Genomic DNA, 22,783 nt, shown 5'->3' with positions numbered 1-22,783 from the left:
AACTGCTGCGCCACCGGGCGGTCCCTTCAGTGGTATTAAATACATTAACATTGTTGTTCAACCATCACCACCATCCATCTCCAGACCTCTTTTCATCCTGCAAAACTAAAACTCTGTACCTATTAAACAACTCCTCATTCCCCCTTCTTCCATCCCCTGGCAACCACCTTCTACTTTCTGTCTCTGAAATTGACTCCTCTAGGGACCTAATATAAGTGGAATCATAACAGTATTTGTCTTTTTGTGACCTGTTTGTTTCACTTAGCGTAATGTCCTCAGGGTTCATTCATGTTGTGTCATGTGACAGGATGTCCTTCCTTTGTATGCAGATATATTCCATTGTATGCATATATCACATTTTGTTTATTCATTTGTCCGTTGATGGACACTTGGGTTGCTTCTATCTCTTGACTATTGTGAATAGTGCTACTGTGAACATGGGTGTGCAAATATCTTCGAGTGTGCAGTATCTCTTTGGGTGTGCAAATATCTCCTGCTTTCACTTCTTTTGGCTATATATCCAGAAGTGGGATTGCTGGATCATATGGCAATTCTATTTTTAATTTCTTGAGGAACTGTTTTCTGTAGCAGTCGCACCATTTTACATTCCCGCTAGCAGTGCACAAGAGTTCTAATTTCTCCACATCCTGGTCAACACTTATTTTTTCTGTTCTTTTTTGTTGTTGTTACTAGCCGTCCTAATGATAGTGAAGTGTTATCTCATTGTGGTTTTGCTTTGCATTTCTCTGATGATTAATGATGTTGAGCATCTTTTTGTGTGCTTATTGACCATTGTATATCTTCCTTGGAGAAATGTCTATTCAAGTCCTTTGCCCATTTTTTAGTCGGGTTGTTTGTTGTTGTTGTTGAGTTGTAGTTCTTTATATATTCTGGATAGCAACCCCTTATCAGATATATGATTTGCAGATATTTTCTCCCATTCTGTAGATTGCCTTTTCACTCTGTTGATTGCCTCCTTTGATGCACAGAAGTTTTAAATTTTGATGTAGTACAAAGAAATAAATTGGGGCAGTGGAATAATTCTGTCTCTTTCAAAAAAATAATGTTTTAAGGTTGTTAAAAGCCAAAAGGTCTCCTTACAGAGCAGTAAGCACATCGTTGGACTAAGTTACATGACTTCCTTAGGGAAGAATTAGGGAAAACAGGAGGAGGAGATGTGGTATGGTAGAGTACTGGCTTTAGAGTTGGGCCGTTTGGGGTTTAAATTATGGCTCTGCCAGTTGCTAGCTTGGAGACCTCAGGCAAGTCACTTGACTATTCTGAGCCTCAATTTTCTCATCTGGAAAATGGGGATAGTAAGGCTTAAAACCTTTGGTCCCCTCCCCTCCTTTCTCTGAGCAAGCAAGTGGGCCTTCAGCTTGCACCGATTCCTCAACCCTGCTGCTCACACTGGCACCTGTCTCTCCCTTACTCCCAGGTGCTCTCTCCCACTCCCCTCAACAATCAGCCGCATCTCTCCCAGGCTCCACCTTTCTCACAGTTTCCCTGTCTCTCGTGACATCCCATCTCTCATGACCTCTCAACTCACAAAGTTCCTTTTATTTCTCCTAATCTTTCTCGGTCTCTCCTGTCCTCTTCCAAATTGCGCCCCTCCCCCGAAACCCCCCTGCACAAAGCATCACCTTCTCTACCTTCTCTCTTGCTCATAATTCTGCTCCTTGGCACAATCCTACTCAATTTCTCTGTCTCTCTTTGTCCCTCTGTCACACCTCTCTCCCCTTTCTGTCCTTCTCCATTCCTGTTTCTCTGCCCTTCCTGCCTAAGAGATGGAAGAAAATTTTGAAACTTGCTATCACACACTCTCTGCACATGTTTTCTTTTTCACACACTTTGATCTTCTGTCACGTACAATGACTCTCTGTCACACATTCTCTGTGGCACACTGTTTCAGTCATGCCCTCCCTTGGGGACGCCCACCCACCAGCTCCTCTCTTGCCCACTCTCTCATCTGGCGCCCACTGCCCTCTTGTGCTCTGTGTATCTCCTGCTTGCTTCCACCCTCTGTTGCCCCCCCAACCCCACACCTTGTGTTCCCCCTCCCTCATTACCCCCTCTTTTTCTGGCATATTCTCTCTCTCTCTCCCTCTCTCCTCCCTTCTGTCTCTTTCTGTTACCCATTATCTCTCCCTCTGTGCCACCCACCTCTGTCACTCACTCTTCCTCTCTGGCACTCATATTCTTTCCCTCTTTCTCTTTCCCAATGTCTCTCTCTGTCACCCACTACCCCCTTCTCTTTGTCGCATACCTTTCTCTTTCTGTCACCCACTTGTTCACATGCTCATCTACCTGCTCACGTTGTCATCCCTTCTCTCACCCACTTATTCTTTCTGCCATCCCACCCTCTTTCTGTCTCTCTGACTTCTTCCCCACTCTGTACCTCTGGTGCCCCTTCCCCCGTTTGTCTGTCACCCACAATCTCTATCACCCACTCTGTACCTCTGTCTCTCTATTACCCATTCTCTTTCTGTTACCTACCCTTTCTCTGTCACTCATTTTCCTTCTCTGTCACCACTCTCTTATTCTGTCACCTACCCTCTTTTTCTCTCTCTCACTGTATCATTCTGGGTCCCTTCAGGAGGTAGAAACTGATGCGGGGTCGGTGAGCCGAGGAGTCGAAAGAAAGATTTCTTAGACTCTTAAGATCTGGCAGTAGTGCTCTTTTATTTAGAGAGTAGAATAGCATGGGGACAGGACCCATGGGCAGTCAGAGCTCCTGCTGCTGCTGCAAAGTTGGGTGGAGAGTAAGGCTAAATTTAAGGCATAGGTATGTGAGTTATCTCTTTACAAGACAAAGAATATGTAAAAAGGTTAAAATGGTATCAGTGCCCGTCTGGTCTGGCCGTTTGGCGGTCCCACAACTTTTAGATAAGAATTAAACCGGATTGACTAAATGGCAGAAGTCACCGCTTGAATTTTATCCTCGGCTAAAGACAAAGGAGGATTTGTGGGGGGGGGGGGGGGTCAGTTACATGAGGTTGCCAGACAGTAACCAACTTAAGTTCTTGCCTCTGGCATTGATTAAGAGCTTCTAGAGATAAGACCATCCCCCCTTTTTCCTGGCACTGAGAGGGAGGCATCTTCACAGATAGAGGTTTCCCTTAGAAATGTAAATGTTTCCCAACAAAGGGGCAAACAAATTCCACTCCTTGGAGCCTGAATCTCATCTGTAGTTTTAAAACTAACCAGCCTAAAAATCCTCATCATAAGCCATTTTAAAATTAAGCAGCCTAAAAATCCTCATCAGAAACCATAGTGTATTAAAACAGGAATTTCAATATAAAGAATTATTAAACTGACAAACAAGTGACTATAAGAAATAAGGAAATTCCGTATGGTACCCTAGGTCTAAGGGAGAGTACCTAAGGAAGGACAAACTTGGAAGGGGGCCCTCTCCCCAAGGCTGAGCTTCACACCTCACTGGACAAGGTGTAGTTCAGCCCACTGGATAGTAGAGAAGTGTGCTGGCTTGCCCAGGCCAGAGCTGGTCTGCATTCCCTGTGCCAGCAGGAAGCAACCTTCTAGAGTGCAGGTGGGGAGCAGGCTGTCAGCAACCCATGGTGAAGGCATGCAGAAGGCGTGGGGGCCCGGGGCATGGGCAAGCTGCCGGGGGAGCTGGTTTCCATGTAGAGAGGGCTGCAAGGAGGTTATCACCAGGCCAGGTGGAGGCTTCAAGATCATTGAGGGACTGTGTGTTTGGGTGTGTGGCTGTGGGCCACTCTGCTGACCCACTGTGCAGCAGCAGCCAGCAATTTCAGGAAAGCCCCTTCCTCCTGCAGTGTCCATCAGGCGCCCTCTACTGAGAAAGCTTAGCACCGTGCTTGCTGTAAAGGAGAGATGCTTCAAGGAATTCTGTCCATTATCACAGAACAGGTATTAAGGGGTGAATTTGGAACTGAGAGGCAATTGATGCCTGGCAGAGTCACCCACCTCTCGCCTGTGTTGCCCACTCACTGTGTCACCCTCTCTCTCTGTCACCCACTTGCTTGTTCTCTATGTTGTCCACTCTCTCTTGCTGTCATCTGCTCTCTTTATCTATGTCACCCACTTTCTCCTATCACTCCACTCAAACTGCTTTTGTCAAGGTCACCAATGACTTCTGTATAACTAAATCTAATGGTCAATTCGTAATCCTCATCTTCCTTGCCTACCAGCAGTATTTGACAGAGTTGGTCACTTTTCTACGAAACACTTGGTTCATTTGGCTTCCAGGACCCCTCACCCTCCTGATTTTCCTCCTGCCTCACTGGTTGCTGATTCTCAGATTCTGCTGATTTCTCCTCATATTCTCAATTGCTTTTTCTTCTAACGTATTTTAAAGTAAATTCTCAGACTTCATGATATTTCATCCTTAAATGCTTTAGTATGCGTCTCTACAAAAAGAAGATTTTTGTACAAAGCTGTCATACTATATCACACCTAACAAAATAAACAAATTCTTTGATATCAGCTAATACACAGTCCATATTCAAGTTTTTCAAATGGTCTTAAGTCTTTTTATAATTGGTTTGTTTGAATCAGGATCCAAACAAGGTCCACATGCTGCATTTGGTTATATTTCTTTATTTTTTCATTTATTTTAATTAATTAATTTTTTTGGTGAGGAAGCTTGGCCCTGAGCTAACATCTCTTGCAAATCTTCCTCTTCTTGCTTGAGGATTTTCCCTAAGCTACATCCGTGCAGATCTTCCTCTGTTTTATATGTGGGACGCTGCCACAGCATGGCTTGATGAATAGTATGTAGGTCCACACCTGGGATCTGAACCTGTGAACCCCAGGCTCCCAAAGCGGAATGTGCGAACTTAACCACTATGCCACTGGGCCAGCCCCTGGCTATATTTCTTAAGCCTCCTTTTTTTAAAAATTTTTTTATTTTTATTTTTTTTTTGAGGAAGATTAGCCCTGAGCTAACATCTGCCAGTCCTCCTTTTTTTGCTGAGGAAGCCTGGCCCTGAGCTAACATCCGTGCCCATCTTCCTCTACTTTATACGTGGGACGCCTACCACAGCATGGTGTGCCAAGTGGTTCCATGTCTGAACCTGGGATCCGAACCCGTGAACCCTGGGCCGCTGAGAAGCAGAACATGCGCACTTAACCGCTGTGCCACCGGGCTGGCCCCCTTAAGCCTCTTTTAATCAACAGCGATCCCTCCCCACCACTCGTTTTATTTCTATGCCAGTGATTTGGTTTAGTCTGATGGCTTCCTTGTAGTGTCATTAGTTTGTTCTCCTGTCTCCTGTAACTTCAATTTAAAGACTTGATAAATGAATGGATAATGAAAATGTGAGGGGCCGGCACTGTGGCCGAGTGGTTAAGTTCGTGCACTCCGCTTTGGCGGCCCAGGGTTTGGATCCTGGGTGTGGACACGGCACCTCTCATTAGGCCATGTTGAGGTGGCATCCCACATGCCACAACTAGAAGAACCCACAACTAAAATATACAACTATGTACTGGGGGGATTTGGGGAGAAAAAAGTAGGGGAAAAAATGTGAGATATGTATATAATGGAGTATTATTCAGCCATAAAAAAGAATGAAATCTTGCCATTTGTGACAACATGGATGGTCCTTGAGGGCATTATGCTACATGAAATAAGTCAGATAGAGAAAGTTAAATAGCATATGATCTCACTTATATGTGGAATCTGAAAAAAAACCCAAAACCAAGCTCATAGGTACAGAGAGGAGATTGGTGGTTGTCAGAGGCAGGGGATGGGGGTTGGGTGAAATGGATGAAGGGTGTCAAAAGGTACAAACTTTCAGTTATAAATAAGTCATGGGTATGTAATGTACAGCATGGCAAGTATGGTTAATAATAGTGTATTGCATATTTGAAAGTTGCTAAGAGAGTAAATCTTAAAAGTTCTCATCACAAGAAAAAAATCTGTAGTTATATGTGGTGACAGATGTTAACTAGACTTATTGTGGTGATCATTTTGCAATATATACAAATATCAAATCATTATGTTGTACACCTGAAACTAATATAGTGTTGTATGTCAATTACATCAATAAAAAATTTTTAAAAACTATTCTAGAGAAAAAAAGATTCAGGTTTAATATTTTGGACATGACTACTTCATAGGTGAGGCCATGTACTTCATGTTGCATCATTTCAGGAAGCATATGATGTCTGATTTTCCTACTTTTAGTAATGTTAAGATTGATTAGTGGGTTCAGGTGGTCACAGGCTGATCACTCCTTCACAAAGTTGCATTTTCCCTCTTATGATGCATGACTAATATGTCAGGGATACTTTAGCATCCTGTGAATACCCAGTTCCCCATAAATCTTTCATCCACTGAAAATCATTGCTCAAATCAGTTATTTCATTAGGGATTACAAAGTGTTGATTTTCTAATTTCACCATTCTTTCTGTATTCATTACCTGGAATTCTTCTGTAAATGTTCTTCGTGTTGGAGTGCCATGTCTTTTTTTTTTTTTTAATTATACTCCTTTCTTTGGTGATCTTATCCAGGGTCTTGGTTTTAAATCCCATCTTTATACTGAGAATTTTCACATTTTTGTCTTTAGTCTTGACCTCTTCTGAACTCAACTCTTGTATCCGACTGCTTACTTGACATCTCTACTTGATAATAGACATATCAAACTTAACTTGTCCCAATCCAAAGGACAAGAACCACATGTTAATTTCAATAGGTGCAGAAAAAGTATTCAGCAAAATCTAGCACCTTTTAATGATAAAAACACTCAACAAGCTAAGAATACAAGATAACTTCCTCAGCCTGATCAAGGGTATCTACAAAAACCCACAGCTAACGGGGCTGGCCCCGTGGCCGAGTGGTTAAGTTCGCGCGCTCCGCTGCAGGCAGCCCAGTGTTTCGTTGGTTCGGGTCCTGGGCGCGGACATGGCACTGCTTGTCAGACCACGCTGAGGCGGCGTCCCACATGCCACAACAAGAAGGACCCACAACGAAGAATATACAACTATGTACCAGGGGGCTTTGGGGAGAAAAAGGAAAAAAATAAAATCTTAAAAAAAAAAAAATCTAACTTATGAAAAAAAAAAAAACCCACAGCTAACATCATACTTAACGGTGAAAGATTGAAAGTTTCCCTCCCTTATATCAGAAACAAGACAAGGATGTCTGCTCTCTCCACTTTGTTCAACATTATAATAGAGGTTCTAGCCAGGGCAGTTAGGCAAGAGAAAAAAAAGGCATGCAGATTGGAAAGAAAGAAGTAAAACTATCTGTATTTGCAGATGACATCATCTTTTATATAGAAAACTCTAATGACTCCACAAAAAAACTATAAGAGCTAGTAAACGACTTCAGCAGAGTTGCAAGATACAAGATCAATATTCAGAACTCAGCTGTGTTTCTATACATAGCAGTGAATGAAATTGAGAATACAATTGGTTCCAGGACCCTCCCACAGATTCGCGGAGGCTCACGTCCCTTAGTTGGCCCTCCATATCTGCAGACACAGGGCTGACTGTACTCCCCAAGGTGATATACAGATTCCAATGCAATATCTAACAAAATCCCAGCTGGGTTTTTTTTGCAGAAATTGACAAGCTATTATAAAAGCTTTGTGGAAATGCAGAGGACCCAGAATATCCCAAACAATTTTGAAAAATAACAAAGTTGGAGGACTCAGAGTTCCTTATTTCAAACTTACTACAAAACTATAGTAGTTAAGACCGTGTGTGGTACTTGCATAACATAGACATAGAGGTCAATGGAACAGAATTGAGAGCCTCGACTCTCCTTTCCTGGAACAATGTAAAACACCTATATTGCAGGCATTTGCCAGGTGTAGGGGATTATGGTTGCTATTGTCTTTTGTTGTTTTTGTGGTTTTTGTCTGCTCAGCAAGCTTTCACATCCATCTTCTTCTGGTGATAGATCTTATCCTCTGGCCACTAGGGTGGGCAAGTAAACATTCTTGAAAACTTTTGTTCTGAAATATAAGACATATATAGGAAAATGTATGAAACATAAATATTCAATTTAACGAATTAAATTGCTAGGTCATGGTTTGTTTTTACATTTATATTCCTGTCTTAATGGAAGGTCTTGTCTGTCTCCCCACTGAAGTGGCCTGAAGGTGAACTGAAGGCAAACTTGAGGGTTCAGAACTTCTTTTTGAAAAGCCCTAGGTTTGTTCAAATTCTGGAGTGAGTGTTTGCTTGAAGCCCCAGAGTTTTGCACTGCAGTGTGGTGGTTAACCAGATAACCTCGGGCTGGAAGATCGGGGGCTGGAGGTACTAAAGGTTTATACCTAAGGTAAAAGAACTTAATATTGTTACTGGAGAATTTTTCATTTTTAGTTAGACTTTATTTCAAAGGGCAAGTCAGGAGGTTAGCCACCAAACACTCCCCCAAATAATGAAACTGTTTTTTTCTGCTGAGGAACATGAGCTGCTGTGGTCCATCTGGATGCCAAAGCACATCTGCTGTGCCAGAGAAAAAGATAATTTTGGTTTTGGGATAGTTACCTGTTTTTTCCTGGAGTAATTAGCCAGAAGGTTCAGCTGCTTTCTGAGGGCATGTTGTTGACATGTAAGAGGATGCTATCTTCCTGTTTATTCTGGCAGAAGGGTATTTGCCCACTTCAACCAAATTTTTCAGGTCTTAGTCACAAAGGAGGAGGACTAGATCCCTGCCTGCCTTTACCCCTTTGAATTAGGCCTTGCCCTTCGTGCCTGCTTGTATTCTCTTTGTGACAGGGTATAAATGACCTGAAAGAGCACTAAGAACCTTGGATCTCTTAGGGGCCATAGGTTGGTTCAGACAGTTCTTATCTGTGGAATCCAAAGCCAGTGACACAGATAATAAATGCTGTAGAAAGCCTTATACTGTTTTAAGTGATTGGTCTTATAAGTGAAACAAAGTACGTAGATGGACAGTGGTAAGACCCCAAACCAAACCTTGGGCAGGCTCCCATCCTGAGAGCCCCAGGCCCACTGTGTTTTTTAGGAAAGCATTTGGAGAGGAGATCCTGCCAAAGTCAATGGTACTTTTTCTAGCTGAGATAAACCAGAGGTCACAAACTGGCAGCCCATGAGCCATGTTCACACGTAAGTTTTGTTTGCTCTGCCCAGTGTTTTTAAAACGTATGCACTAGTTACCATTTAAAAATCAGGAGAATTCACATAAAAATCAGAATTTCCAACTTTTTTCCAACCATCAGAAGATGTGGCAACCCTGGGCTCTTACTCCTGTGTTGCAATTACCCTGTGGAGATGAACAGCAGCTTGCCCACTTCACATGGGGCATATGGACCCCAGTGTCGCTTTTCATCTGGCAGCTTCGCTCATCTCTGTTGCTTGCCTTGTCCCTAAAGGTCTTTGCTTTGTGACCACTCTACTTTGGGTATATTCGGCAAGGCCCAAACCTGAAGAGTTCAAATAGAAGTCTGTGAGGTTGGAGGTCCGCTGCTCTTCCTCCCTGGGTTCCGCTATTGTATGCTCTAATAGCCCTCTATTTTCCTTCATAGCCATTATTATAGTTTGTAACTAGTTATTTATGTGCTGCTTTGATAAGCGTCAGTCCCTGTACTATAAGCTGCATGAAGGCAGAGACCTGTTTTGCTCCCGGCTATATCTCCAGTGTTTAGCACAATGCTTGAAACGTGATCAGTGCTTAATACATATTTGATGAACAACTGAATGTCACTCAGCTTATTTTGGTTAGTCAAATGTCCTCCAACCACAGCGGTTACAATTTCACCAGTGGAGGACCTTATTATAAACATTGGGTGATTATCACAGGGGAATGTTGAGAAGGAGCGCTTACTGGGGCATCACTGGGGATTGGTGCCTCCGTGCTACCTCTGTTAGACCTGATTCAGGAGCAGTTATGTCTCAGGACCTAAAACTTCTGCTGGGCCTTATAGCCAAGCTCATGTTCTTCTGTTGAGATCTCTAGTAGCCCAGTGTTTTGGATTTGGTTTAAACAAGACTGCGTATAAAATCACTTATATTGTATTAATGTCGAAGTGACTTTCTCTGAATTCTGCTTAATGTGCTGTCTTGAAGGCAGCGTTTTCCAGACCACATGCCAGGTCTTAGGTGGTTGGGCAGATTGTAGCCTGCTAGTGTATGGTTAGTGGAAGAACTTTTAAGGTAGCTTCGATGGAGAATTGCAAACTCCTAGAAAGACAAAAGATTGCCTCTGAAAGATGCTTTCTTTCTCTTAACTTTCTGAGTATCCGGATCTCACCATTCCATACCTTCAGCACACATTTACCAAATGCTTCCTCTGGACCAGCCCACACTGCTGGTTGCTGAGGATGCAGTGGCAAAAAGATACATGTCCTTATAGTCTAGTGGGGAAGAAAGACAAATGAAAAATTTCATATGATAGATATAAATACAGAGGATATATCCCTAATCCGGAATTGTGGGATTTGGGGCATGTGTGTGTGAAGGAGGGAGTTGTCAGAGAAGGTTTCTTGGAAAAAAAATAGTTCCTTTACTGACTTTTAAAGGTTGAGTGGGGATTAGCTAAGCAGTGGGGAAGAAGCTGATGCACATGGCGTGCTAGACAGTTTTGTGGGTAAAGGTGCAGGAGCAAGAGGAAGCGTGGCCCTTTCAGAGCTCTGTGGGAGCTTAGTATTGCTGGAACATGGTGGAGATGGGAGGAGTGAAAGCAGATCTTTGGGCCTTGATGGTAGGCCTGGGAAAATATAATATGGAGGCAAGATGGAATGGTAGATAGAGCAGTGGCTTTGGATTTTTCCGGCCTCAGTTAAAATTCTAGCTCTGCCACTTGCTTTGCTAGCTGTGTGACTTTAGACAATTCATTTGACCATGCTGAGTCTCAGTTTCCTCATATAATATAAAATGGGGATAACTGGGCCTAGGTCATTTGTTCTGTTGCTTCTCTTAACCAGATTATTGTGCCTCTTCCAGATTGCTCTGCTTCCCACCTGTCCACATCCATTCCCTCTGTCCCTTTAAACAAATGGCATTTCCTCAAAAAGTTAAACATAGAATTACCATAGGACCCAGCAATTCTACTCTTAGGTATATACCCCAAAAGAATTGAAAACAGGGACCCAAACAGATACTTGTCACCAGTGTTCATTGCAGCATTATTTACAGAAGCCAAAAGGTGGAAATGACCCAAGTGGCCATCAACAGATGAATGGATAAACAAAATATGTTCACGTGCAATGGAATATTATTCAGACTTAAAAAGGAGTGAAATTGTGACACATGCTACAGTATGGATGAACCTTGGTGACATTATGCTAAGTGAAATAAGCCAGACACAAAAGGACAAATATTGTATGATTCCACTCGTGTAAGATACCTAGAACAGGCAAGTTCACATAGAGACAGAAGGTAGAATAGAGGTTACCAGGGGCTGGGGGCTTGGGGAGTTACTGCTTAGTGGGTGCAGTTTCTGTTTGGGGTGATGAAAAAGTTTTAGAAATAGATAGTGGTGACGGTTGTACAACATTATGAATGTAATTAATGCCTGAAGTACAATTAAAAATGGTTAAAATGGTAAATTTTATCTTATATGGATTTTACCACAATAAAAATATCCCCAGAAAATTTTTCTCTCATAGTTCTAGAGGCCAGAAGTCTGAAATCAAGGTGTCAGCAGGGTTAGTTTCTTTGTGGAGGTTGTGGGAATCTGTTCATGCCTCTTCTAGCTTCTGGTGGTGCCAGCAACCCTTGGAGTTCCTTGGCTTATAGATGCGTCACTCTGATCTCTGCCTCTGAGTTCACATGGCCTTCTCCACTCTGTCTCTGTGTCCACATGTCCCTCTTATTAGGCCCACCCTAATCCAGTATGACCTCATCTTAACTTGATTACATCTGCAAAGACTACTTCCAAATAAGCTCACATTCACAGATTCCGGGGCGACATGAGATTTGGGGGTATGCTGTTCAATCCAGTACAAAGCCACTGCCATGGTTAAACATCTTGTAGGGGAAAGTACACAGAATCAGAAGGGCAATGACAACAAAAAGATCCTCAGAAACACCGTTTGTTTGGGGACAGGCAGAGGGAGAGGAATTCAAGATGCAGACTGAGAAGGAATGGGTAGAGAGGTCAGAAGACATCCAGGAGAGAGTGTTGTGTGCCACTGTACCCAAGGAGGAGAAAAACTTCACAAGGTGTGTAGTGGTCGGTGGTTTTAAATTCAGCAGAAAGGTCAAGAAAGATAAAGACTAAGTGGCCATTGGATTTGGCATCATGGAGGTCATTGGTGCCCTTGATGGAAAGAGTTGCATTAGAGTGCTTGAGTAAGAAGCCAAATTGTGGTGTGTTGAGTTATGACTCCTGGTTATGTGTGCCTTCAAACTGAGAGACAGCAATCTATGGATAAAGCAGTCTTCCTTTTTTTTTCTCGTGAGGAAGATTAGCCCTGAACTAATATCTGTGCCAATCTTCTCTATTTTGTATGTGGGTTGCTGCCACAGCATGGCTAATGAGTGGTGTAGGTTTGTGCCCAGGATCTGAACCTGTGAACCTGTGCCGCCGAAGCAGAGTGCACCAGATTTAACCACTATGCCACCGGGCCAGCCCCTCTTTTTATTTTTGGACTCACCACCCAGGTTCTATTACTAACATTTCACTGTACTTGTTTTATCATGTCTGTTCTACCAATCCATCTTATTATTTGAATGCATTTCAAAGTAAATTGCAGACATCAGGATACTTCCTCCTACTTCAGCATACATACCATTAACTAGATTTCAGTATTGTAGGTTTTTTTCTTTTGAAGTAAAACTTACCTACAAAGAAATGCACAAATCTTAAGTGTACATTTGGTGAGTTTTGACAAATGCAAACACCTGTGTAACCCAAACCCCTGTCAAGGTATAGAACATTATCATCTCCCCAGAAAATTCCCTTAGGCCCCTTTCCAGGCAATCCCCACTCCCACCTTCCACCTGCAGAGGCAACCACTGCTCTGATGTTTCCCACTGCAAATTAGTTTTGCCTGTTCCAGAACTTCATATAAGTAAAATCACACTGCTTCTACTTTTATGCCTCCCTTCTTTGGCTTAGCATAATGTTTTTGAGATTCATACATGTATGAATTCATGCATGCATTTATACATATAGTAGTTCATTCTTTTCTATTATCGAGTAGTAGTCCATTGGATGAATATACCACAGATTGTTAATCCAAGCTAAACACTTGGGTTGTTTCCAGTTTTTGGCTATTAAGAGTAAAACAATGCCATTTTTTAAAAATTTTTGCATGTCCATCTCACAAATGGGGCTAAGCAGGGAAAAGCTAACTATTAAATAATTAGTAATACTTGTTGTTTGCACTGTGAATCAATTCTCCTCTAATTTATCCCAGAAGTTGCTATTTAATAATATTAAGTGTGTATTTATAAGTGATTATGATAAATCATTTTCCACTTTGATTAAAATGATCATCCCTGAAAGTGAGGCGAAAAGGTGGCTACCTTCCCAGGCTGGTTCTTCCATGACCCAGGCTTCGATGGATTGGTTTCCAACACTGGCATGCACGTCACCTGCAATTTTTATGTCAGCCACACACGTTTTATTGATTCTGAGAATCAAAGGCCTTACTAATTGTGTCTGATGTATCCACATGCAACTCGACAAGGAAACTGGATACGATGAGATATGTCAGGGAGTTCCTTATGAGGGAACTGGATCAGGAGAGGCGAACTGAGTTCTTGTGGGAAGAACAGCAATAACTCTGTTCACATGCACTGAGATGAGCAGGACCTGGCCCCTGTGCTTCTACCAGAGGCCCAGTGCCTGGTGGCCAGGTTAGAAAACAGAGCAACTTCTGCTTGCTTTGCATGTGAAGCAAATAAAGTTTATTGGGTCAGGGTCTTCGCACTTAGTTCTCTATCCTGTCACATCCCAGAAGAAAATCCTAGGGAATGTTCCAAAGGGTCCTCCAGATTAAGGAAAACCTAGTGTTTGTCTCTGCAACTTAAGCTTATGTCCTTTCAGCTGCTGATTTATGAACACTACTCTGTTTAGCTGGGCTTAGCTCTTTGGGGTATAGGTATAGTATGGCTAATTGGTTTCTCCGGGTAGGAAAAATTTTCAGCATCTAAACTTGGCGGTCCCTCTGCCAGGGGAGAGGAAAGGCTTCTCAAGGTATTAGCCAGCTCTGGAGGGTGGTAGATGGGATGGGATTGTTGAGATGTTAGTTGGCTATGGTTAAGGCAGGTGTTTGCATTGGGGGAAACAGCTTTTGGACAGAGATGGTTTTAAATGGGCACTTGGGCAGGGTTTCTTATGGCGAAGACCTTTGGGTGGGGATAGGACCCAGGGAGTTAGCAGCTGGGCAGTTCTGCCAGTGAAAGAATAGTTTTGCAGGTGTGGGACTTGCAGCCCATGTTTAATGGTCGTGTCTTCTAACAGTTGTTTGCATATGCTCTTTCTAAATGTGTGTTAAAATGATCCTTAAGGGGAACTATATTCTAGGCATGTAATTTCAGGTACAATCATTAAAATGTAAAGAATTTGGTTCTATTATCCCTTACTATGGAATTAAAATCTCTTCTGGGTTGACAGTTTGCATCTGAATAGTTCTAACATATTAGAGCTTGACATATTAGAGCGCCTTTAAAAAACTTACTAAATTGGTAAATGAAATGAAAAACTGACATTCTCCCCCCATCCGCTAGCACTGTTCTTCTCCCTGTTTTCCTGCTTGAGAGGAGGTTCTTCCTCCTGAACTGGTTACTCTTCCATTGTCCTCTTGGCTCCCGAGCAGGCCTGGCTTCTCCCCGGCCATGCCCAAGGAGAGTAGAGGAGCAATTCTGGAAAAAACATTTGAGCCCGTGAAGTGTTAGCTAAGTTCTCCAGATCAGTAGGGATCCTATGTGTTATAGAAGGACACATAATTGCATTAGTAGTACAAACGGCGTTTTCCTTCCAAGCCCTGGAAATAGAAGTGATTAGAGGTTAAGTGGCTAAATCAAACTGCTTTATAGAAAGCATTGTAGTCTTGTAAATAACCAGTTATCCAGAGAAGTGCTGTAAAAAGGCAGATTTCTTTTCTTCCCTGATTCCATTATGGGGAAAGAATACCGTCGTAGGTTCAGCTTCGTTGGTGGGGCAGATGGGATTGAGGGGAAGAGCTGAGATGGAGTATTAGACCTGCTAACTAGGGGGGACTGGGACTGGGAAGGCAGCTTGGCTGACAGCAAGGGTTCAACCCAGCCGGAAAGTGGGGTGTCCAAGACATACTGTAAACTCTGGTTGTGGTTCAGGCAGAAGGTTGACGGATGTGGGAGTTCCAGAGGATGGGTAGAACCCAGCAATGAGTCTTAGGCTGGTGGTAAGAAGTCTAGGCAGACAGCTGCCACTTAAAAGGTTGGTGTATGATTGTGGGGACTCTGGCCCCAGGCCGCGGTGCACTTTGCTCTCTGGGGAGGAGGCCTGGCTCGAGTTAGAAGCGCAGGCTTCATAGGGGTTCAGGGTACTGGGTAGGTTACCAGTTCAGGAACTTGGAAACAATCTAATAATGATAAAAAATGAAATTTTCTCCTTCAAGCTCTAGAACATAGACCAAGGTAGAAGACCAGTTATCCAGGTGAGGGTACCCTGGGGGTGAGAAGGGCCAGGAGGAAAGAGAGAGTGGAGAATGGGTTCAGTCTGGCACTTAGGTGGAGGGGTCCAGCGGTCGCCACTATGGCCTCACGTGAGATCAGAGCAACAGGGAATGTAACTCAATTCTAAGGCCCGCTGGGGTAGGGGAGGTGGGCAGCTGACCTGCCAGGGTAGGAATAGCAGAGTTTTGCAGCCAGCAGGCTCTTTTCTTCCTCTTTTTCTCCTTCTCTTCATCTTTTCATTCCCTCAACTTTTACTGAGTGTCTGCTCTAAGACCCGCTCTCCATCCCTGTTCTCAAGGAGTTCACAGGTAGATACATAGGCAGAGACTAAACCAATGTTTCTCTCTTTTTAAATAAACTTTTCATTTTAGAGTAGTTGTAGATTTACAGAAATATTGCAAAGATAGTATAGAGAGTTGCCATATAATTCACAACTAGTTTCCCTATTGTTAACATCTTACATTGTATGGCACGTTAATTACAGTTAATGAACCAACAGTGATATATTATTATTAACTAAATCCATACCTTATTTGGATTTCCTTAGTTTTTATCTAATGTTCTTTTGTCCAGCATCCTATCTAGGACGTCACATTCCATTTAGTCGTTTGTCTCTCCAGGTCCTTGCCTGTGACAGTTTCTTAGACTTTCCTTGTTTTTGATGACCTCGACAGTTTTGAGGAGTACTGGTCAGGTGTTTTGTAGAATATTCCCTCAGTTGGGATTGGTCATTGTTTTTTCTTGTGATTAGACTGGGGTTTTTGGTTTTTAGGGGGAAGACTACAGAGGTAAAGTGCCCTTCTCTTCAAATCATATCAAGGGTACATACTACCACCATGACTTACCACGGTGGCTGTTGACTGTAATCCCCTGCTTGAGGTGCTGCTTGCCAGTTTTCTCCACTTTAAAGTTACTCTTTCCCCCCACTGCACCTTTGCCTTCTGTACTCTTTGGAAGGATGTTACTATCTGTACTCCATGTTTAAGGAGTAGGAGTTATGCTCCATTTCCTTGAGGGTGGAGTAGCTACATAAATTATTTGAAATTCTTCCACATGGGAGATTTGTCTCTTCTCTTTATTTATTCACTCATTTATATCAGTATGGATTCATAGATATTTATTTTATACTTTGGGTTATAATCCAATACTACTTCATTTTGTTGCTCAATTTTTTCCAGCTTTGACCATTGGGAGCTCTTTCATTTGGCTCCTGGTGTCTTTGACACACTCTCATCATTGTGGGGGGTTGGAAGTTTTTTTGAGCACTTCCTTGCTTTCTGACACTACAGGATACTCTGGGCTCATCTTATAGAGTTCCTGCCACAGTCCTAGAATCAGCCATTTTTCCAAGGAGCCCTGGTTCCTGTTATTGGAGAATGGCATTAGAACCCGAGATCTGGGGGCTAGGTGCATTCATTGCTACTGGGGGGGTCCTTGTTTCTAGGCTCTTTCTGCTGACAGAGCAAGGAAATATGTGTGTATGCTAACCCATGTGTATACACACGTCTGTAAATATGTCTGTGTAACCATCTGTATCTCTGTTAAACATGGGTTTGTACTGATGTCCCCAGCTCTGATCTATTACCACATGAACCGTTCTAACCTCCTCCTCTTGCTTATCTGTAAATTCCCACTCCAACAGTGAGAAACCTGGCTCCCACTATCCGCCACCCATGTACTGACTCTTCAGCTCTAGTGTACATGCACTGCACTATCAGAATTGTTAGCCCATATCCCCATGGGAAACATCTTTATCTACTAGAGTATAGTGGTTCTGGCATTTCTTTTGCTTTTTGAGTCTTACAGACGTCACTTCCTAGGTTACTTAGATCAGCACCTTTTCCCTTCGCCTCCTTCAGTGCAGTTGTTTCATATATTTCTAATACAGCTAGATTGTTTTGTAATGATTTTAATACAGAGTGTTAAGTGCTCTGATAGAGATGAATGCATAGGGGCGTACTGAGGTGGAACAACTGATCCAGCTCAGGGATAGGGTGTAGGGATGGAAGCGTCCTTGGAGGACCCACAGGTGAGGCCTAATCTGTATCTTTAGCAGCTCTTAAAGTGTGGTCTCTGGACCACAAGCATTAGTTTCACTTGGGAACTACAGAAATATGAATTCTTGGGCCTCACTACAGAATCAGAAAATCTGGTGTTGGAGTCCAGCAATCTGTGTTTTAACAAGCCCTCCAGGAGATTCTGCAGAACATTGAGAATCATTGTGTTAAAAAATGCGTTCAGGGAAAAGGGGGGGTGGGGGGAGGGCGCAAAGGGGGAAGTGGTGTACCCACGACATGACTAACAAAAATGTACAACTGAAATCTCACAAAGTTGTAATCTATCATAACATTAATAAAAAAAAAATGCGTTCAGAGAGGTTAACGTGGTGAAAAGAAAGGAGTGCATTCCAGGAAGAGGAGGGTGGCGTGAGCCTAAGCTTACAGAACACAAAGTAGCATGATGGGCATACGGGGTTAAAATAAAATGTTTGAGGCAGGAAGTGGCAGGAGTTCAGGCAGAGAGGTCAGCAGTTCCTGGCTGGATTGGGGAAGGCTTGGAATGCCAGGCCGAGCAGTTTAAACTGCATTCGTAGGCCACGGGAAGCCACTGGAGAATTTTTTCTTATTAATAGCTTTATTGAAGTACAATTCACATACTATACATTTCACCCATTTAAAGTGTACAATTAAATAGTTTTTAGTATATTCACAGAGTTGTGCACCCATCACCACAGTTAGTTTTAGAACATATTCATCACTCCAAAAAGAAATTCCTTGCCTTGTAGCCATCACCGACCACCCCCACCCTGTCCGTGAACCCCCCAGCCCCCAAGCCCTGGCAACCACTAATCTACTTTCTTTCTCTATGAATTTGCCTGTTCTGGACATTTCATATGAATGGAGTCATAAAATGTATGGCCTTTTGTGACTGGCTTATTATTTCGTGTAGCAAAATGTTTTTAAGGTTTATTCATGTTGTAGCATGAATCAGTATTTCATTCCTTTTTATTGCTGCATAATAGTCCATTGTATGGACAATTTTTTATCCATTCATCAGTTGATGGACATTTGTATTATTTCCCCTTTTGGCTTTATGACTAATACTGCTATGAACATTCATGTGCAAGATTTTCTGTTGACAAATGTTTGCATTTCTCTTGGGTATGTACCTGGGAGTAGAATTCCTGGATCACATGGTAACTGTATACATAACTATTTGAGGAACTGACAGACTGATTTCCAAAGCAGCTGCACTATTTTACATTCCCACCAACAGTGTTATGAGAGTCCCAACTTTTCCACATCATTGCCAACACTTGGTATTTTCTTGCTTTTTATTCTAGCTGTCCTAATGGGTATGAAGTAGTATCTTATTGTGGTTTTGATTTGCATTTCCTTGATCAGCATCTTTCCATGTGCTCATTGGCCATTTGTATATTTTCTTTGGAGAAATGTCTATTCAGATCTTTTGCCCATTTTTTAAACTGGGTTATTTGTCTTTTAATTATTGAGTTCTAAGTGTTCTTTATATATTCTAGGTACAAATCCTTTATCAGATACATGATCAACCCATTCCTTGGGTTGTCTTTTCACGTTTTCTTTTTTTTATTGAGTTAACGATAGGTTACAATCTTGTGAAATTTCAGTTGTACATTATTGTTTGTCAGTTGTGTTGTAGGTGCAACCCTTCACCCTTTGTGCCCACCCCCTACCCCATCTTTCCCCTGGTAGCCACTAATCTGTTCTCTTTGTCTACATTTTTAAATTCCTCATATGAGGGGAGTCATACAGAGATTGTCCTTCTCTAACTGGCTTATTTCACTTAACATAATTCCCTCAAGGTCCATCCATGTTCTTGCAAATGGGACGATTTTGTTCTTTTTTTTGGCTGAGTAGTATTCCATTGTGTATATATATATATATATATATATATACACCACATCTTCTTTATCCAATCCTCTGTTGGTGGGCACTTAGGTTGCTTCCATGTCTTGGCTATTGTAAATAATGCTGCAATAAACATTGGGGTGCATAGGACTTTTGGAATTGCTGACTTCAAGCTCTTTGGATAGATACCCAGTAGTGGGATGGCTGGGTCATATGGTATTTCTATTTTTAATTTTTTGAGGAATCTCCATACTGTTTTCCATAGTGGCTGCACCAGTTTGCATTCCCACCAGCAGTGTATGAGGGTTCCTGTTTCTCCACAACCTCTCCAACATTTGTTACTATTAGTTTTAGATATTTTTGTCATTCTAATGGGTGTAAGGTGATATCTTAGTGTAGTTTTGATTTGCATTTCCCTGATGATCAGCGATGATGAACATCTTTTCATGTGACTGTTGGCCATCCGTATATCTTCTTTGGAGAAATGTCTGTTCATGTCTCCTGCCCATTTTTTGATTGGGTTGTTTGATTTTTTTGTTGTTGAGTTGTGAGAGTTCTTCATATATTATGGCTATTAAGCCTTTGTCAGATATATGACTTGCAAATATTTTTTCCCAGTTAGTGGGTTGTTTTTTTGTTTCAATCCTGTTTTCATTTGCCTTGAAGAAGCTCTTTAGTGTGATGAAGTCCCATTTGTTTATTCTTTCTGTTGTTTCCCTTCTCTGAGAAGACATGGTGTCCGAAAAGATCCTTTTAATACTGATGTCAAAGAGTGTACTGCCTACGTTTTCTTCTAGAAGCCTTATGGTTTCAGGTCTCACCTTTAGGTCTTTGATCCATTTTGAGTTTATTTTGGTGAATGGTGAAAAAGAATGGTCAATTTTCATTCTTTTACATATGGCTTTCCAGTTTTCCCAGCACCATTTGTTGAGAAGACTTTCTTTTCTCCATTGTATACCCTCAGCTCCTTTGTCGAAGATAAGCTGTCCATAGATGTGTGGTTTTATTTCTGGGCTTTCAATTCTGTTCCATTGATCTGTGCATCTGTTTTTGTACCAGTACCATGCTATTTTGATTACTGTAGCTTTGTAGTATGTTTTGAAGTCAGGGATTGTGATGCCTCCCATTTTGTTCTTTTTTCTCAGGATTGCTTTAGCAATTTGGGGTCTTTTGTTGCCCCATATGAATTTTAGGATTGTTTGTTCTATTTCTGTAAAGAATGTCATTGGGATTCTGATTGGGATAGCATTGAATTTGTAGATTGCTTTAGGTAGAATGGACATTTTAACTATGTTTATTCTTCCAATCCATGTACATGGAATGTCTTTCCATCTCCTTATGTCATCATCCAATTCTCTCAGAAAGGCCTTGTAATTTTCATTATATAGGTCCTTCACTTCCTTAGTTAAATTTACCCCGAGGTATTTTATTCTTTTTGTAGCGATTGTGAATGGTATTGTTTTCTTGAGTTCTTTTTCTGTTAGCTCGTTATTAGAATATAGAAATGCTACTGATTTATGCAAATTGATTTTATACCCTGCAACTTTGCTGTAGTTGTTGATTACTTCTAAGAATTTTCCAATGGATTCTTTGGGGTTTTCTACATATAAGATCATGTCATCTGCAAACAGCGAGAGTTTCACTTTTTCCCTCTCTATTTGGATTCCTTTTATTCCTTTTTCTTGCCTGATTGCTCTGGCCAGGACCTCCAGTACTACGTTAAATAAGAGTGGTGATAGAGGGCATCCTTGTCTCGTTCCTGTTTTCAGGGGGATGGTGCTCAGTTTTTGCCCATTGAGTATGATATTGGCTGTGGGTTTGTCATATATAGCCCTTATTATGTTGAGGTAGTTCCCTTCTCTGCCCATTTTGTTCAGAGTTTTTATCATAAATGGCTGTTGGATCTTGTCAAATGCTTTCTCTGCATCTATTGAGATGATCATGTGGTTTTTATTCCTCAGTTTGTTGATGTGGTGTATCACGTTGATTGATTTGCGGATGTTGACCCATCCCTGTGTCCCTGGTATGAATCCCACCTGATCATGATGTATGATCCTTTTGATGAATTGCTGAATTCTGGTTGCCAAAATTTTGTTTAGAATTTTTGCATCTATGTTCATCAGTGATATTGGCCTGTAGTTCTCTTTTTTTGTGGTGTCCTTCTCAGGCTTTGGTATCAGCGTGATGTTGGCCTCATAGAATGTGTTAGGAAGTGTTCCAGCCTCCCTAATTTTTTGGAATAGCTTGAAAAGGATAGGTATTAAATCCTCTCTGAAAGTTTGGTAGAATTCCCCAGAAAAGCCATCTGGTCCTGGGGTTTTATTCTTTGGGATGTTTTTGATTGCTGTTTCAATCTCTTTCCTTGTGATTGGTCTGTTCAAATTGTCTGCTTCTTCTTGAGTGAGCTTTGGGAGATTGTAGGAGTCCAAGAATTTGTCCATTTCCTCTAGGTTATCCATTTTTTTGGCATATAGTTTTTCGTAGTATTCTCTTATAATCCGTTGTATTTCTGCAGAGTCTGTTGTTATTTCTCCTCTTTCATTTCTGATTTTGTTTGTTTGAGCTTTCTCCCTTTTTTTCTTTGTAAGTCTGGCTAGGGGTCTGTCAATTTTATTTATCTTCTCAAGGAACCAGCTCTTTGTTTCGTTGATCCTTTCTACTGCCTTTTTTGTTTCAATAGCATTTATTTCTGCTCTGACTTTTATTATTTCTCTCCTGCTGACTTTGGGCTTTGTTTGTTCTTCTTTCTCTAATTCAGTTAGGTGTAGTTTAAGATTGCTTATTTGGGATTTTTCTTGTTTGTTAAGATGTGCCTGAATTGCGATGAATTTTCCTCTTAATACAGCTTTTGCTGTATCCCATATGAGTTGGTATGGCATGTTATCATTTTCATTTGTTTCCAGGTATTTTTTGATTTCTTCTTTAATTTCTTCAATGATCCATTGCTTGTTCAATAGCGTATTGTTTAGTCTCCACATCCTTGTGCCTTTCTCAGTTTTTTTTCCTGTGATTAATTTCTAGCCTTATAGCATTATGATTGGAGAAGATGCTTGTTATTATTTCAATTTTTTTAAATTTGTAGAGGCTTGCCTTGTTTCCCAACATATGGTCTATCCTTGAGAATGTTCCATGTGCACTTGAGAAGAATGTGTATTCTGCTGTTTTAGGATGAAGTGATCTATATATGTCTATTAAGTCCAAATGTTTTAGTTTTTAGCTAAATAGTGTTTAGCTCCACTATTTCCTTGTTGATTTTCTGTCTGGATGATCTGTCCATTGATGTGAGTGGGGTGTTGAGGTCCCCTACTATTATTGTGTTGTTTTTAACATC

At 41.6% G+C, this 22,783-nt stretch overlaps 1 protein-coding gene across 1 annotated transcript in view; it reads left to right on the top strand.

The window, feature by feature from the left end:
- ERCC6L (ERCC excision repair 6 like, spindle assembly checkpoint helicase) overlaps window positions 1-22,783 on the top strand; it is a 31,902-nt gene that overhangs the window by 973 nt on the left and 8,146 nt on the right. The gene's annotated exons all lie outside the window — the stretch shown is intronic.

Source organism: Equus asinus, chromosome X, assembly GCF_041296235.1.
Source record: "Equus asinus isolate D_3611 breed Donkey chromosome X, EquAss-T2T_v2, whole genome shotgun sequence".
NCBI classification, from domain to species: domain Eukaryota; kingdom Metazoa; phylum Chordata; class Mammalia; order Perissodactyla; family Equidae; genus Equus; species Equus asinus.
The sequence above is the reverse complement of the archived record's forward strand: the minus strand, read 5'-3'. Positions and strand labels throughout refer to the sequence as shown.